This window comes from Bactrocera tryoni, unplaced genomic scaffold (genome assembly GCF_016617805.1).
Source record: "Bactrocera tryoni isolate S06 unplaced genomic scaffold, CSIRO_BtryS06_freeze2 scaffold_925, whole genome shotgun sequence".
NCBI classification, from domain to species: Eukaryota; Metazoa; Arthropoda; class Insecta; order Diptera; family Tephritidae; genus Bactrocera; species Bactrocera tryoni.
Genome location: NW_024396572.1, coordinates 171,784 through 189,072, shown reverse-complemented (window position 1 = coordinate 189,072; position 17,289 = coordinate 171,784). Strand labels below are relative to the sequence as shown.

Sequence of the window (17,289 nt, the reverse complement as noted above, 5' to 3'; positions counted from 1 at the left end):
CGAAACGAAATTTCAATAAATGTTAATAAATTTAAGTAAATTTACTTGTATTTTCATTTATATTTAATTGTCAATAAATTTTTTAAAAATTATTTGCCCTAGTTGTCCATTTTTTATTTTCTCACACATTTCAGCCGATTTTTGTATAGAAATTTGACCGGCGTAGAAGCAAAATGCGAAACAATAATAGATACATATATTATGTCGTTTGCACATTTGTCTGTATGTTTGCGAAAGCAAATGTTCTACAAAAGCATATTTCTATACTTAAACAAAATTATTAGAACCATCGTATGTTTCTTATGTACATGCATAACCAAACCATACTTAAGTCAGCGCAACCTAAGTGTCAATGGTGGTCTTGGTGGTAAGCGCTTGGAAAGTCAAAATGCTATCACAGGTTCGAGTCTCGACAGAATAAATTTTTAATTTTTTGCTTTTAACATCGTATACTATACAAATAAATATTTTTCTTACTAATAGAAATTAAATTTATCACAGCAATATACATAATATACATATACATAATATTGCTGTGATAAATTTAATTTCTATTAGTAAGAAAAATATTTATTTGTATAGTATACGATGTTAAAAGGCATACATCTTCTATCCTATCTTGTGAATCTGCACATGCTCATATGAGTGTATGTATACTAGGGTGATTCAAAATTTTTTTTTTTTTTCAATTGGTACTCGCAAAAATAGGTTCCTAGACACCTCTAAGAAAGCCTCTCCAAATATGAGTTTTTAATTGTAACGGGAAAGTCCTCCGCCTAACGGTTTTCTAATTTTTCTTATTATCAGATAGAAAAATTTATATCTCGCTTCCAACTACTTGAAAAAATATCTTGTTAATTAGGTTTTGTAGAAAATTGAATGCTCTAAAATATGGTCTCTTATGATTTTTTTCGTAAACCCAACCTTTTAAAAGATATTAACGGTTGAAATTTGACTATTTTTGGAAAAATTCTTTATTTCTTATTAATTTTATAACTCAATGAAAAAAATTATTATGAATGATGAAACACATAGTTTTGTAGAAAATTTACTGCTCTATAAAAATGGTCTACGATGATATTTCGATTAAGTTAAGCGTTTACGAGATATTCATCGTCAAACATCAATGCATATTAGGGTGGATCAAAAAAAAAAAATTTTTTTTTCGTTTAGTACTCTGAAAAATAGGTTCCTAGACACCTCTAAGAAAGCCTCTCCAAAAATCTATTCATAATAATTTTTTTTTCATTGAGTTATAAAATTGTTAAGAAATACAAAATTTTTCCAAAAATAGTCAAATTTCAACCGTTAATATCTTTTAAACGGTTGGGTTTATGGAAAAATCATAGGGAACCATATTTTAGAGCATTCAATTTCCTACAAAACCTAATTAACAAGATATTTTTTCAAGTAGTTGGAAGCGAGATATAAATTTTTCTATCTGATAATAAGAAAAAATAGAAAACCGTTAGGCGGAGGACCTTACCGTTACAATTAAAAACTCATATTTGGAGAGGCTTTCTTAGAGGTGTCTAGGAACCTATTTTTGCGAGTACCAATTGAAAAAAAAAATATATATATTTTTGAATCACCCTAATGTATACCCATGTGCGCGTTCAGAAATTGAAATCATATTTTCATCACTTATCAATATACTTATTACATGTGCGCGCATTGACTTGCATGTTCATACATTCATATATGTATACTTACATATATGTACATATATTTGCATACATTGCCAAACAAATAATGCACAAGCATACAAACATACATATGCGTACACATATGTATGAATATGTCACCAACAAAAAATTGATCTTCACAAGACAATATGGCAGCCAAATTGGCGAAGAACAAGTGTAGTAAATTTTACAACAAAAACGATTTCATTCATAAACGCAGGCGCAAATTCCACAAGCGATCTCGCTTCATTCATAAAAACAGAGGCCGTAACATCTCCCCGAGCATGCCTTTGCCAACAAGTCGTCTTTTCGCGACGATGGCAAAAGCCAAAAATCATAAATTGCACAACTTTCTGGTGGTTCTCGCAAAAATCTGCGTCGATATGTATTCACGATCAGACGTATACATACATACATATTTACGCATGTTTGTATTCGAAGCTGCTACAGCGGCAAGGGGTGACAATCGGCGGCCATTACTTTACTTATGCCATAGAAATTCTATTGCTACGAATATTGAAATGACAACGAAATAATGCAAATATGCATATTTCTAAAGGTCATTAATTTCTTTGAAGAAATGAAAGGAATGAATGATCCTGAGAAGTATAGTCTTAACTTTTCAACGGCTAACGCAGAGCATTTCAACCAAAAGGAATTTATTCATTAAAATTACCACTCAGAAGTCGTTTTATCCGTTGTAAACGAACGATTTTCGAAGAAACATCATTTCTAATATGCCACAAGACAAAATTAGAAATGAACTTCTTAAGCCTCACGCTGTCAGATGAAACGAAAATACCTCGTCATCGCGGGTCGATTTCCAAAAAATGTAAATGAAAACTGACTACAGAAATGATCCTGTAAAGTATAGCCTTAATTTTTCAACGGCCAACGCAGAGTATTTCAATCAAAAGATACGCAAAAGAGTTGAGAATTCGCAGAAATGAAAGACAAACGAAAGAAAAAAAAGTATAACTTCAATAATGCACAAGCATACAAACATACATATGCGCACACATGTGAATATGTCACCAACCAAAAATTGAAACATTGTTCTACAAAAACAACAACAGCATTAGGATGGCAACATTGTGTTGTTGGTAGAAAAGCCGAGCTGTACCGAAAGAAACGAACAAACGATCGCCGATTGTTACCGCTTCGCTTGCTGCTCGAACATCTTCGCAGACAAGGTTGCGTTAGATACATATTGAGCAAGGTTGCGCAACCTGAATCTATCGCAACCTTTTCCGAACTCGTATAAGAACTATAACTTCAAAAATTTAAGTTTTTTCTCAATTTTATGAAAAGATGATATTTCAAATAAATATTATACAAAAAATTGCGTTCACACATCGTAATATTTTTTGGTTTATTTGACTCTGAACGCAAAACTACATATATGAATAATTGTCCGTGTTTCTAATAGGTTGGCGGGGTGCTGTACATATGTATGTATGTGGCTCGCATTTGCTTTCGCAAACATACAGGCAAATGTGCCAATTCTATTGGTATACATAATACAACATATTTGGAAATGATAACGAATATGCATATTTCATGAAGGTCATCAATTTTCTTTGAAGAAATGAAGTTCATTTGGCACATCTTCACTTTGTTATAGTCGAAATAAATATAAATAATATTTGAAATATTAATTTATTTAAAAATTAAAAACTAAAATTAAAGAGAAATAAAATTAAAATTATTGAAGTGAAACTTCTTAGGCGACTTCGGAAAAGGTTACGTTAAACGGTTAACGCTTCAGTGGAGGGGGAATAGCGTTGAACGATTAACTTAACTCGGAAGGAGAAGAGCAACAGAGAAAGATAGAGTGCGACGTCTTTTCGCGGCGATGGCAAAAGCTAAAAATCATAAATTGAACAACTTCTAAAATATTATTTTAAGTTCTCTGCTTAAAGCATAGAGAAGGTGCAAATTGAATTCTGTATTATGTTGTATGTGAATTTAAGAAAGTGTTGGTCACTCCACCATATTTTTATCCTTTCTCTCTCGCTAGTTTTCTTTCATACAAAATGATATGCATTTCTTGGAATTCACTTTTTCCGCGCGTAGGGACTCTACGTACCAATTTTTTTTTCATTTAGAGACAAACTGGGACATACTGGTCATCTTACAAAATATTCCTTCCGCTCTGTTGCATCATCACTTTACGCCGCACTCGGTATTTTGGTTCCTGTTGTTATAACTTCAAAAATTTTGTAGCAAGAAATATGGCTACTAAAGTTGGATTGGGATGAATCAGTGCCAGAGAACATTGAATGGTCTTGGAAAAACTTTGTGACCACCTTATCGGATCTTTCATCAATTAAGGTGCTAGGTCTTGTTTTTCGAGAGATATGGAATCTCTTCAGAGACTGATGCATCTTTTGTGACGCATTGATTCGGGTATATGGCTGCGCAATATATACTCGTGTTATCAACAAATGTGGCATTACTACTATTCGCTTACTCACTGCTAAGTCCAGAGTTGCATCAAAAAACAATCGTTACCAAAATTAAAACTTTGTAGCCCTCTTCTCCTTGCTCGTTTATTAGTAAAAATCTAACCAACAATTTCTCATAAATCGTTTCATATTTTTCATTGGACAGACCCACAAATAGTCTTACATTGGCTGATGATGCATTTTGCAACACTCTCGACTATTGGAAATTCAGGACTTAACCAAAGGTTGGAGACATGTACCAACTCATTATAACCCGGCGGATTATCGTCTAGAGGATGCACCGTAAAGGAACTTGTTGATTGAATATGGTACAACGGACCGGGGTTTTTTACGAAAACTCAATTTATGGCCAAAGGACAACTGCAATAACATCGACATGGAAGTTGTCGAAACGGACAACATCAATCATATTCAATTCAATCATTAGCACCAATTAAATTTTGGAAATCGTGAATGTTACTTCGTTCACATTACACTAGCAGCCTTCGATTAATAGCTTGGATGTTCCTCTTTATCAATATTTGTCGACATAGTGCAAAACTTGATGAATCATCAACACTCTCACCACAAGAGTTGCATCATGCCTTACTTTGCATAATTTGGAACATTCGACACATACATTTCGCTAACGACATTCATTACAAAAAGATCTCATGGCAAATGGCCCATTGCGATATTTAAATATTTTTAGAGTATGTCGAAAGGTTTCATATATTCAAAGTTAGAGGTCGATTAGAATCAGCAGACAACTCAGAAGAAATGAAACACTCAATGCTGTTGCCAAGCGAATTCGTTGTGCATTAAGCTTGTCACCTACATCTGAAAAACTACTACGCAGGACCAAAGGCATTCGTAGCACTAATAAGACTTCAGTTTTGGATAGTCCATGTACGCGATTTAGCAAGACGTATCGTCAGATCGTGCACACATTGTATACGTTACAAGCCAAAGCTGATGAACCAAGTAATGGGACAGTTATCTATCGAGCGATTGACTCCATCTCTCCGATTTGCACTTTGCGGTATTGACTACTGCGGACCGGTCAACGTATATTTGCGTATTCGAAGTAAAACACCTTAGAAATCGTACATAGCGATCGTTGTTGTCTATTATATTATATCGACTGAGTTCGGTGGGTGAATCGGACTACAACCACGCCTACTCCTAAAGTATCACAATTTTAATTTCTATGTGATTCATACAATTTCGAGAATAAAAATCAAGCACCAATTTATATGTTGGGACAAAACTTTGCATATATGACATCTTGGTATATAAATTGTCCAAGTCAAACCAGAGGTTTCCAGCTTCCAGTTACCGAATATGGGCAATCTGTGAGATATATTATTGTAATTTTTATATAGTAGACCTTCTGATAATAGTGTGTGTGTGACAAAAGGGGGTTGAATCTGGTCAATTCTTCCTTTAGCATCAATACATGCATTTATGAACTTCCATTTTACCTTATACAATACATGTGCATATATAAATCTGTGTTATATTAATAAAATTCATAGAGCGTGATTTTCTAATAACGGTGCATTTGTGCTTAAAATTAGTAAAATAGGGCGAAAACTTGACGAAGCTCCCATATAACCAACATAAAGCATCCGGGTGATCTTATTCCCTATACTTGTATATACTGGTGATACACTCGTGGCCACGCAAAGCTTATCACTCCAAATTTTCAAGTGTTGTGCATTTTTAACAACTTTTTATAACGGTACTTTTTGCGGTATAGAAATGTTTCCTTTATCCATAGTTTATTTTGACTATCTATGGTTTATCCCTGAATAAACTTACCGACAATATTTATAAAATTGCAGAATTTCATTTAATAAAGGTAAATAATGATATGCAATAGTTTAATTTGGATAACAGCCTTGCAAGTCACGGCTACGGAAACCAATAAATTGGAGGAATAAACGCGAAAAGTAACACATAAAACCGTTCAACTCAAAATGTGGATGACGTATACGTATACAAAAGTTTCGGTTAGACTTGTCAAATGGGGGCCTTTAGAAACTTATTGAAACTTGATCGAAAATCTCTGTTAGCGCTATTGGATAATTGACCGGTGATTTCACAGATAGGTGGCTTGCAGTGATAGAAACCTCAGAATCATCTAATCTTGCTTTTTACAATTTTTAAAATGATGGATGAGTTATTACATTGAACTCTCTTTTACATTTTAATTAGAAGTTGGAGGCGTTATAAGGAATGTTGTGGACATATTTACAATTCAGTAAGAATTTTGTAACGTTCTGAAATGCTAGCTGCACATAACCTCAATTATTTATACATGCAGCCGCAATTTAGAACGATAACGCCCCCTTGTGGGCGCTGCAGGTGTCAAGGGGGGCAGTAAGAGACCCAGAAAGAAAATGGGAGCGTTGTGTAGAGGCCTGGGGGTTGATTTGTAATTTTATTTAGCTAGGAGGCCTCTTAGACAACGCCTGCATGAGCTCTCGACTCTGAACAACAACTTGTGAACATCAACTAATATGAATTAAAAGATTGCTCAAACTCGGTTCTATATTTCTCTCCGCGTAGTTCATATATCTGTCCTATTTAATTGAATATAGAAAAAATGAAAATCATGTCAATCGGTCGCTCCGTTTCATAATGAAAGTAGACACAAACAAACAAATAAAAAGGCAACAGACACACTTTCGCATTTTAATAGTTATTAGTACTCGTAGATATCTATCAGGTTTTAACAAGCTTTTGTTAAATAACACAAATTGTGCATTCCTGTATCAATCGGCTGGTTCATTGAATACTTGTTCGGACTTGTTGTGTACGATTGAGTGAATGAGATGAACGAGTTTATGCATGTTTGTTTTATGCCTGTCGGTGCGTGCTGCTTAAGCATTCCTATATAAACAATGTAATATTTATTTTATTTTCATTTGTGGTTTTGCGCGCAATAGATGAGCAGTACTTACGCCTCCTTTAGACTACTCGCGAAGTTGAACGTATGTATTTCTCAAAGCAAAACAATGTCGGAAGTAAAAACAAAGAGGCGGCAATACTGTGCGGAATATATTAAATTCGGATTCATTGAAAATCCCACAAACCCATCGTCGCCTTTGTGTCTTCTATGTCTAAAAACATTTTCAAATGAAGCAATGAAGCCTTCAAGACTGCAAGATCGTTTGAATAAAATGCATCCAGATAAGAAAGACAAGAATGTCGCATATTTTCAAGACCTAGAGAAGAAGCATAATACTCAGCCGAATGTAGCAAAACTATTTTCGGCGGCTGCTAAGCAAGACAACGACGGACTTCGAGCTTCGTACAATATCTTTTTGTTAATTGCTCAAAAAGGGCAAACTACATAACATCGAAGAAGAGTTAATATTGCCAGCAATAAATGAAGTAACAACTACCGTGCTTCATAAACCGGCCGCAGATATTATCCGAAAAATTCCTTTGAGTAATAATTCTGTGAAAAGACGAATTGATGAAATGGCTGAATACATTGAAGAATCATTGTGCGATCACCTGAGGACTTGTTAATTCTCAATTCTGCTCGATGAGTCCACTTTACCAACTAATGAAGCATTGTTGTTGTCTTACGTGAGGTTTATTAAAGATGAGAAAATATGTGAAGAACTATTATTTGCTAGAAATTTACAGACCGATTCAAAAGGTGAAACCATATTCAATATGTTGGAAAAGTTTTGCGATGAGAAAGAAATTCCTTTGAAAAATATTATTTCAGTTCCTACGGATGTCGCTCCGGCTATGACAGAGTGCCATAAAGGCTTCATAACGTACTTAAAAAATAAAATTCCAGATGTCCTTGGTGTACAATGCGTTATTCATAGACAACATTTAGTTGCTAGAAACTTAAGTGAAAAACTATTTCAATCACTGCAATATGCCATCAAAGCAGCCAATAAAATTCGCAACAGCTCTTTGAATGATAGATTATTTAATCAGCTTTGTATTACTAATGACGCGGATTTCAACCGTTTTGTTGTTTCATACTGAAGTTCGTTGGCTATCAAGAGGCAATTGTCTGACTTGATTTTACAACCTGTTTGACTCTGTTATAGAGTTCTTGGAAACTAAAGATACAGAAGTGCAAGACAAGCTCATAACCTGAAAGAACGATATAGCTTACATGACAGACCTGTATAAATTGTTCAACGACATAAATCTCCATCTGCAAGGCGATATACTAAATTTGATATAAACAAAAAACGTCGAAGCGAAACTGCTTCTACACAAAAAGAATCTGAGCAGACGTGAGTTTCACAATTTTCCGAATTTATCAGTATCATGCAGTAACGACGAATTGTTTGCCTACTGCCAACATTTGGAAAACCTCCACGTTGAGTTCACCGAACGATACCAGGACATTTTGAACTTGGAAATACCAGACTGGTGTTGGGTCCGTTTTCAAATATCAACACAGCAATGTCACCTCAGCTGGAAGAAGAACTTATAGAATTGACAACAAACGAGGAAATAAAAATCAAGTTCAAAAACGGTTACCAAGAATTTTGGCTACAAAACCGGTCCCGCAATTGTACCCTGGATTGTGGTCAATCGTTCAACGATTCTTGATACCATTCCCATCGTCATATTTGTGTGAACGTGGTCTTAGTGCTGTGACAACACTGCTTACTAAAACGAGAAATCGTTTGCTTGTTACCGAACGTGGCGACTTCCGACTGTTCTTAAGGAAATTGTGACCTGATATTAACAAACTTATTAAACAGCATCAGATTCATCCTTCACATTAGTTTTTATATAAGGATCGATTATTTCAGTTTTATTTTTAATAAAAGATTCTCTGTTTTAATACTATAAAGTTGCGTTTCAATAATTATTCTTATTGGCAGGTGGAGAAGAGTAAGAGTTAACTTGAGACCTAAGCGCCGTTGTATGTTACCTACTGCGCTTAGGTTTCAAGTTGCGGGTTATAGTAAAAGTTTCGTTTAGAATTATCCGTTAGTATACATATATAGGTCACAATAATTAATTTAGTTTGAAGTTACAGTGGTTTTTAAATAGGTGAAAAAATGGGGGCGTTAAAAAAATATTTATTCTCAAAGTGGGCAAAATAAGTATGGGAACCACTGATATAAACGAATGTCAAGTTAATTAACGTAATTTTACAGAGTCGAAGAGAAGGTTAGCCAGGTCGGATTGCTAATATCTGATGAAAGAACAGTACTAAAGGCTAAAAACTCAACAAGCTAATATTTTTAAACAAAAACAAGTGGAACCGAAACTTATTTGAAGTATACATTTTCGTGATGTATAAAAAATTTACAGTTTTAAAATTAGTAAACTCTCAGAGCAAGACGAAATATCTCGTGTCATCAAACAAACACTCGTCGCACTCGTGATTTGGCTCTCACGTCACTGTGGACAGTCTTAACTTTGAAGTTGTGGATAGTTTCGAATATTTGGGAACCAGCATAAACACCACCAACAATGTCAGTCTTGAAATCCAACGCAGGATAACTCTTGCCAACAGCTGTCTACGCCAGTAAGATGAAGAAGACACTCTCAGAGAAGTTTAATTTTAACTTTAATAGTTATTTGTGTATTGCCTGAGAAAAGAATAAATAAATCCGGAAATTATTTCAAAGAAGTGCAGTGTACAAAGCGAGAACCTCTTAATTTAAACCAGCGACAAGTAAATGGATTTCAAGGGGAACGCTATCGATATTATGTTTTTAAACTATCTAGTATTCCGACTATCGACAGTTTCGCAGCTTTATTTCATAGTGATACCAGCTGTCCCCGCAGGCGTTATCCTGCGTGAAATTATTGGGGTACTAAAAATGTGTCATAAAGCATCGTAAAATCATGACATCATAAATTTTTATACTAGTTTAAAAAATTTGTTGTTGGATTGCATACTAAAATAAGTATGCGCAAATACATTTCTGAACGCGATGTTTTCCGATCGTTATAACTTATAACTTTATGAGACTATGTGAAACTCCTTTATGTGTTTTGAAATGAAAAGAAAGTTGAATTTATATTGTGTTGAAAATCATTTATTTACGATTTTTCTACATGAAGATTGCGAAACATAATTCCGACAGACCATCTTTGAGTCGCAAATGATGCGGCGGCATACTAACCCTCTCCACAGATTCTAGAAATTCTACTGTATAATTCACGGCTTCGCCTTCATTATCAAGACAATCGATCGATTTGTATGAGCGCGAATCTTCCGGAATTTGACCTTGAATCTTCCAGTTTAAATCATTAACATCGTTAAAATTGCGCGTTTACTCAAGCAATCGTAGTTACGATAATTTGGCCAATGTTTGAATAAACATTCGTTATGAGTTCATCTTTCATTGAAGTGAATTGACAAAAGATAAGTGGAATTGATATCAACCCACTGGAAGTATCAACCGAAATTTGCCCATTTCCAATTCCTAGCGAATACGATTACATTTTTGCTCGTACTCCATAATTGACGCGGATTGGAAGGCTGATATGTCGAAATGATCCTCGCGAAAAGTGTGCGAACTTCAATGACATGCGAAATAACTATCGCATTGTCCATCGTTTGATTCCAGTGATTATTATGTTCCAGCAATTGTAATTGCCGGCATGCTTTTCAAAAAGTTGCATACACCGTACCATTCAGAATACGCAATGACTCAAATAAAGTTGAACCGCGTACATTAATCAGTAACAACCGAAGGTAGAAGCAATCGTTGTTTTTCGAGTGGATTGTATCGGGTGATTTTTTAAGAGCTTGATAACTTTTTTTTAAAAAAAAACGCATAAAATTTGCAAAATCTCATCGGTTCTTTATTTGAAACGTTGGATTGGTTCATGACATTTACTTTTTGAAGATAATTTCATTTAAATGTTGACCGCGGCTGCGTCTTAGGTGGTCCATTCGGAAAGTCCAATTTTGGGCAACTTTTTCGAGCATTTCGGCCGGAATAGCCTTGAATTTCTTCGGAAATGTTGTCTTCCAAAGCTGGAATTAGTTGCTGGCTTATTTCTGTAGACTTTAGACTTGACGTAGCCCCACAAAAAAATAGTCTAAAGGCGTTAAATCGCATGATCTTGTGGCCAACCGCCCATGCATCCCGAAAAATGCACTGTTTCGGTGTGGTTTGTACGCTGGTGGAATCATTGGACCGTATTTTTTCAAAGATGCTGCTGGACGCAACGTTACGGTGAATGGCGATCGCTATCGTTCGATGCTAACAAACTTTTTGTTGCCAAAAATGGAAGAACTGAACTTGGTTGACATGTGGTTTCAACAAGATGGCGCTACATGCCACACAGCTCGCGATTCTATGGCCATTTTGAGGGAAAACTTCGGAGAACAATTCATCTCAAGAAATGGACCCGTAAGTTGGCCACCAAGATCATGCGTGATTTAACGCCTTTAGACTATTTTTGTGGGGCTACGTCAAGTCTAAAGTCTACAGAAATAAGCCAGCAACTATTCCAGCTTTGGAAGACAACATTTCCGAAGAAATTCGGGCTATTCCGGCTGAAATGCTCGAAAAAGTTGCCCAAAATTGGACTCTTCCGAATGGACCACTCCAAGACGCAGCCGCGGTCAACATTTAAATGAAATTATCTTCAAAAAGTAAATGTCATGAACCAATCTAACGTTTCAAATAAAGAACCGATGAGATTTTGCAAATTTTATGCGTTTTTTTTTAAAAAAAAGTTATCAAGCTCTTAAAAAATCACCCGATATAAATTAGTCCTAATGCACCTGGATTTCAATCTACTGCTTAGCCTTGCTTTCAGGGCATTTCCGAATAGAGCAATGTTCTCGCAAACGGATCACAGACACAAGTTGAGAAAAAACTCGTCAACGTCAATTTTGTTGCAGGCGGTGTTTCCGCTGGCTGTACTGTATTCTCTGGGTTGAAATACACTCTTTGGCCTTCTCCAAATGAACAGCGAGATGCACAACACATTTGATACTTGCTGATCTCATCTCGGTAAAGGCCAATAATCGCCTTGTTGCTTTCTGTGGTGATGTACTTGCAACCGTATTTGATCGATTTCAGCAAACTGCAATATTCATGACATCAGTTGTGAATGTTAATTAGACAACAGTGGCGAACATGGTACGATCCATGTGTTGTCGACATCGATATTCACTCCTCTACATTGAATGCTAAATGCTCTGTCATTGTCGTCTGGTAAACTACGTCGATAAAGCGAATATCTTTTATCTCCAGCTTGCATTTCCGAAAGAAAAGCAAGTGGATAGTGTTTCGTGCATTTATTGTCAGACATACAAACCGAAGTGGGATAGAGGTGTCCGCAAGGTCCATGAACCATATTGGTTTTCACCGCTTCGTATAATTCTGGATCTATCTCTGGATCAGGAATTTCCGCAGAAACGAATTCATCAATTTGATTTGGTACAGCCACCATCCAAAGAAGAATGTCTGCGTGTGGCAAACCTTTTTATACTCTCGCAACAATGTTGCTAACGACAGTATTATAGTTTTGTTCACATAACGGTTGTTTGTAAGTCCTAAAACTAAAAGAGTCAGATATAGGGTTATATATACCAAAGTGATCAGGGCAACGAGTAGAGTCGAAATCCGGATGTCTGTCTGTGCGTCCGTCCGTCTGTCCGTCCGTCTGTCCGTCCGTCCGTGCAAGCTGTAACTTGAGTAAAAATTGAGATATCATGATGAAACTTGGTACACGTATTCCTTGGCTCCATAAGAAGGTTACGTTCGAAGATGGGCAAAATCGGCCAACTGCCACGCCCACAAAATGGCGGAAACCGAAAACCTATAAAGTGTCATAACTAAGCCATAAATAAAGATATTAAAGTGAAATTTGGCACAAAGGATCGCATTAGGAGGACATATTTGGGACGTAATTTTTGGTGCGAAAAGTGGGCGTGGCCCTGCCCCCTACTTCAAGTTTTTTGTACATATCTCGGAAACTATTATAGCTATGTCAACCAAACTCTACAGAGTCGTTTTCTTCAGGTATTTCCATATACAGTTCAAAAATGGAAGAAATCGGATAATAAACCACGCCCACCTCCCATACAAAGGTTATGTTCAAAATCACTAAAAGTGCAAAGTTAACCGACTAACAAAAACGTCAGAAACACTAAATTTTACGGAAGAAGTGGCAGAAGGAAGCTGCACCCAGGCTTTTTTTTAAAAATTGAAAATGGGCGTGGCCTCGCCCACTTATGGACCAAAAACCATATCTCGGGAACTACTAGACCGATTTCAATGAAATTCGGTATATAATGTTTTCTTAACACCCTGATGACATGTACGAAATATGGCTGAAATCGGTTTACAACCACGCCTTCTTCCAATATAAAGCTATTTTGAATTCCATCGGATGCCTTCTTTGTATAATACGAGTATAAACATAAGGAACCAATGATGATAGCGGAATAAAACTTTACAAAAATACGGTATTTGAAAAATATGTAAATGACGTATTATGAAATCTCGATTATCACTTTACCATGCGAGAGTATAAAATGTTCGGTGACACCCGAACTTAGCCCTTCCTTACTTGTTTTGTATATGTATATACGTGTGCATATTAGGGTGTGTCATTCTGAGTCAACCTTTTTTTTTTTCAACTGAAAAACAGGCTAAAAACTTACGAAAATGTGAAAAAGAAAGTCACTCAAAAGATGAGCTCTTAATATTAATATTAAGAGGTGCCTATTTCAAATTTTCTCTTTTCCATATAAATAACATGGAAAAAATTAATTTTTTTTGTGGTGGTTATTGTGCGGAGGTTATTATATGTGCACGCGATGGCTGCCAGTAGGGATGGTAAACTCGATTCCGATTCTACTCGAGAATCGAGTTTTCTCGTAAAATAATCGATTTTTCGAATGTCAAGAATCGATTCTTAATCCACTTCGACTACTGAAGATCGATTCCGAAAAATCGATTATTTTACGAGAAAACTCGATTCTCGAGTGGAATCGCTGTTGCTACAGAGTACTATAGTTTTGTTCACCTAACGGTTGTACATATCACCTAAAACTAAACGAGATAAATATAGGGTCATATATATATGTATAATTTCCTTTATTTCCAAATTAAAGTACACTTTTAGAATTCAAATTGTTTAGTTTATTTATCTCAAAATCCGTATGAACATGCCACTTAAATTAGTAATAGGTCACAAAAATAGATTGCCCGCTACGCTCAGCGTTACAATGAAGAAAATTAATATACCAAAATGTCACAAAATTCACAGTGCGTTCGCTACGTTGGATGTTACAATCAGGAAAAGGAAATATATCACTTAAATTTGCAAAATGTCACTTCAATCAGCACGGTGCGTTTTGCTACGCCCGTCGTTACAAGCAGGAATAGAATATCACTTATATTTACAGAATGTCACTTAGATCAGTAAAATGCGTTCTGTTGCGCTCGGCGTTACAATCAGGAACAGGGATAATGGGATGCCCAACTTATTCCAGTGTGAGAGCGTCTCAAAATAAGCGTTTTTTATAACATTTTAAATTAAAATACCCAACATTTATTACGCTTACAAATTATTATATATTGGACTTTTAGTATATGTATGACGAAACTACTTAAATCCTTTTTTATGATTTTATGGTATATTAAAACAACTGACTTTTGATCTTTCAATACTTAATAAGGTGAATTAAGCCTGTTAGTTCTCAATTATTAAATGTTGTTAATCATTTGTAATTGAAATTTAATTATATTATGCATCAAATTACAAAACGTTTCCTGAAATATATTAAAATTTCGCATTTTCTTTGATTTTCATTATTTTAAATTTTTATTAGCGATCTTGAACAGCGGCAACAAATTCCTCCGTTTACATATTTTTTTGGTAAGATTTCAATCTGGCCGTCGCTCGTTTCCAATTGCTAAACGTCAAAACCTCCCCAATCCAGTCAACTGTCAAAGTTTAGGTGGTTTTGGCGTTTAGCAATTGTTCTCTCACTTCTAGTGAGAGAGGAGTTGGACGCCTCTTTATCTCTGATCAGGAATGTCATCATAGCTTTCTCACTATGAGTTATGCTAAGCCTTACCGCCCACAAAGTTCTTGTAGTCAACTATTTCGAATCCACTATTCGATGTTCGAATAGGTGGTTGCCAATTATTTACTAATTATATTAGTTAGAATTCGGATGTTAATTCTAATCCTACATATACTTATATATATATATAAATGATCAGGATGACGAGAAAAGTTGAAATCCGGTGACTGTCTGTGTGTCCATCCGTCCGTGCAAGCTGTAACTAGAGTAAAAATGTCGAGTTCGTAGATAGGCCTAATGGGACCACTGCCACGCCCACAAAATGCCATTAACCGAAAACTTATAGACTGTCATAACTAATCACTAAATTAAGATTCGATCGCAGAAGCAGGAGGCACCTGTGGGCATAATTTTTTGAAAAAATGGACGTTGCCCCGTCCTCCAATATGGTTTATGTACATATCTTCTAAACCACTAAAGCTTCAACAATAAAACGCTAAACTTGAATATTATAGGAACTCCTACCGATAGTGTGAAAACGAATGAAATCGGAAGATAACACCGCTCACTCCCCATATAATTCAAAACTACCAAAAGTGCTATAAATCAATAACGAATTACGCCATATATGTATGTGATACAGCTGTCGTCCTTTTGGATTAATTAATCGTGCGCCCCAAGAAATATGTTTTGCATTGCAATCTTCTTCTGCTAGAAATCTATGACCTAGCGTTTCAAAAAACTCTTTACATTGGATGTTTGTAATTTTAAACCGAGGTGGGCAGTATATGTCCCCACAGAACTTTTTTATACTCTCGCAATAAAGTTGCTAAGGAGAGTATTATAGTTTTGTTCACATAACGGTTGTTTGTAAGTCCCAAAACGAAAAGAGTCAGATATAGGGTTGTATATACCAAAGTGATCAGGGTGACGAGTATATTTGAAAGCCGGATGTCTGTCTGTCCGTCTGTCCGTCCGCCTGTCCGTGCAAGCTGTAACTTGAGTAAAAATTGAGATATCAAGAAGAAACTTGGTACACGTATTTCTTGGCTCCATGAGAAGGTTACGTTCGAAGATGGGCAAAATCGGCCCACTACCACGCCCACAAAATGGCGAAAACCGAAAACCTATAAAGTGTCATAACTAAGCCATAAATAAAGATATTGAAGTGAAATGTGGCACAGAGTATCGCATTAGGGAGGGGCATATTTGGACGTAATTTTTTTGGAAAAGTGGGCGTGGCCCCGCCCTCTATTAAGTTTTTTGCACATATCTCGGAAACTACTATAGGTATGTCAACCAAACTCTATAGAGTCGTTTCCTTCAGGCATTTCCATATACAGTTCAAAAATGAAAGAAATTGGATAATAACCACGCCCACCTCCCATACAAAGGTTTTGTTGAAAATCACTAAAAGTGCGTTAACCGACTAACAAAAAACGTCAGAAACACTAAATTTTACGGAAGAAATGGCAGAAGGAAGCTGCATCCAAGCTTTTTTTAAAAATTTAAAATGGGCGTGGCGTCGCCCACTTATGGATCAAAAACCATATCTCGGGAACTACTTCACCGATTTCAATGAAATTCGGTATATAATGTTTTCTTAACACCCTGATGACATGTACGAAATATGGCTGAAATCGGTTTACAACCACGCCTTCTTCCAATACAACGCTATTTTGAATTCCATCTGATGCCTTCTCTGTATAATATATACATTAGGAACCAATGATGATAGCGGAATAAAACTTTACACAAATACGGTATTTGAAAAATATGTAAATGACGGATAATGAAATCTCGATTATCACTTTATCATGCGAGAGTATAAAATGTTCGACGACACCCGAACTTAGCCGTTCCTTACTTGTTTTTTATAGACATTGTTGTAGCTTGAAACTGCGCATGCATGAGATTATAATGCGTGATGGTGTAATCGTTTTCTTACCAACACTGCTGTACCACCACGTGTCTATCCATTTGGGTGGAACGGTAAATTGTCGGGTACTATTGAGAATTTTGGTATCAGAATCGTCTTTACTTTTCTTTCGTTAGTTCCTTCAAGTTAGGCAGGTTTTCTTGTTATCTCAGAAATACCTCATTGATTATGTTATATTCCGATCTAACAACAGTGCTATATAGGCTG

At 35.8% G+C, this 17,289-nt stretch overlaps 1 non-coding gene across 1 annotated transcript; it reads right to left on the bottom strand.

Annotated features, from left to right (window-relative positions):
* Positions 1–2,359: 2,359 nt before the first annotated feature.
* Positions 2,360–2,563, bottom strand: LOC120782072. The gene has a single exon (XR_005706216.1). It is a non-coding gene; the product is annotated as a small nucleolar RNA U3 (small nucleolar RNA).
* Positions 2,564–17,289: the final 14,726 nt, after the last annotated feature.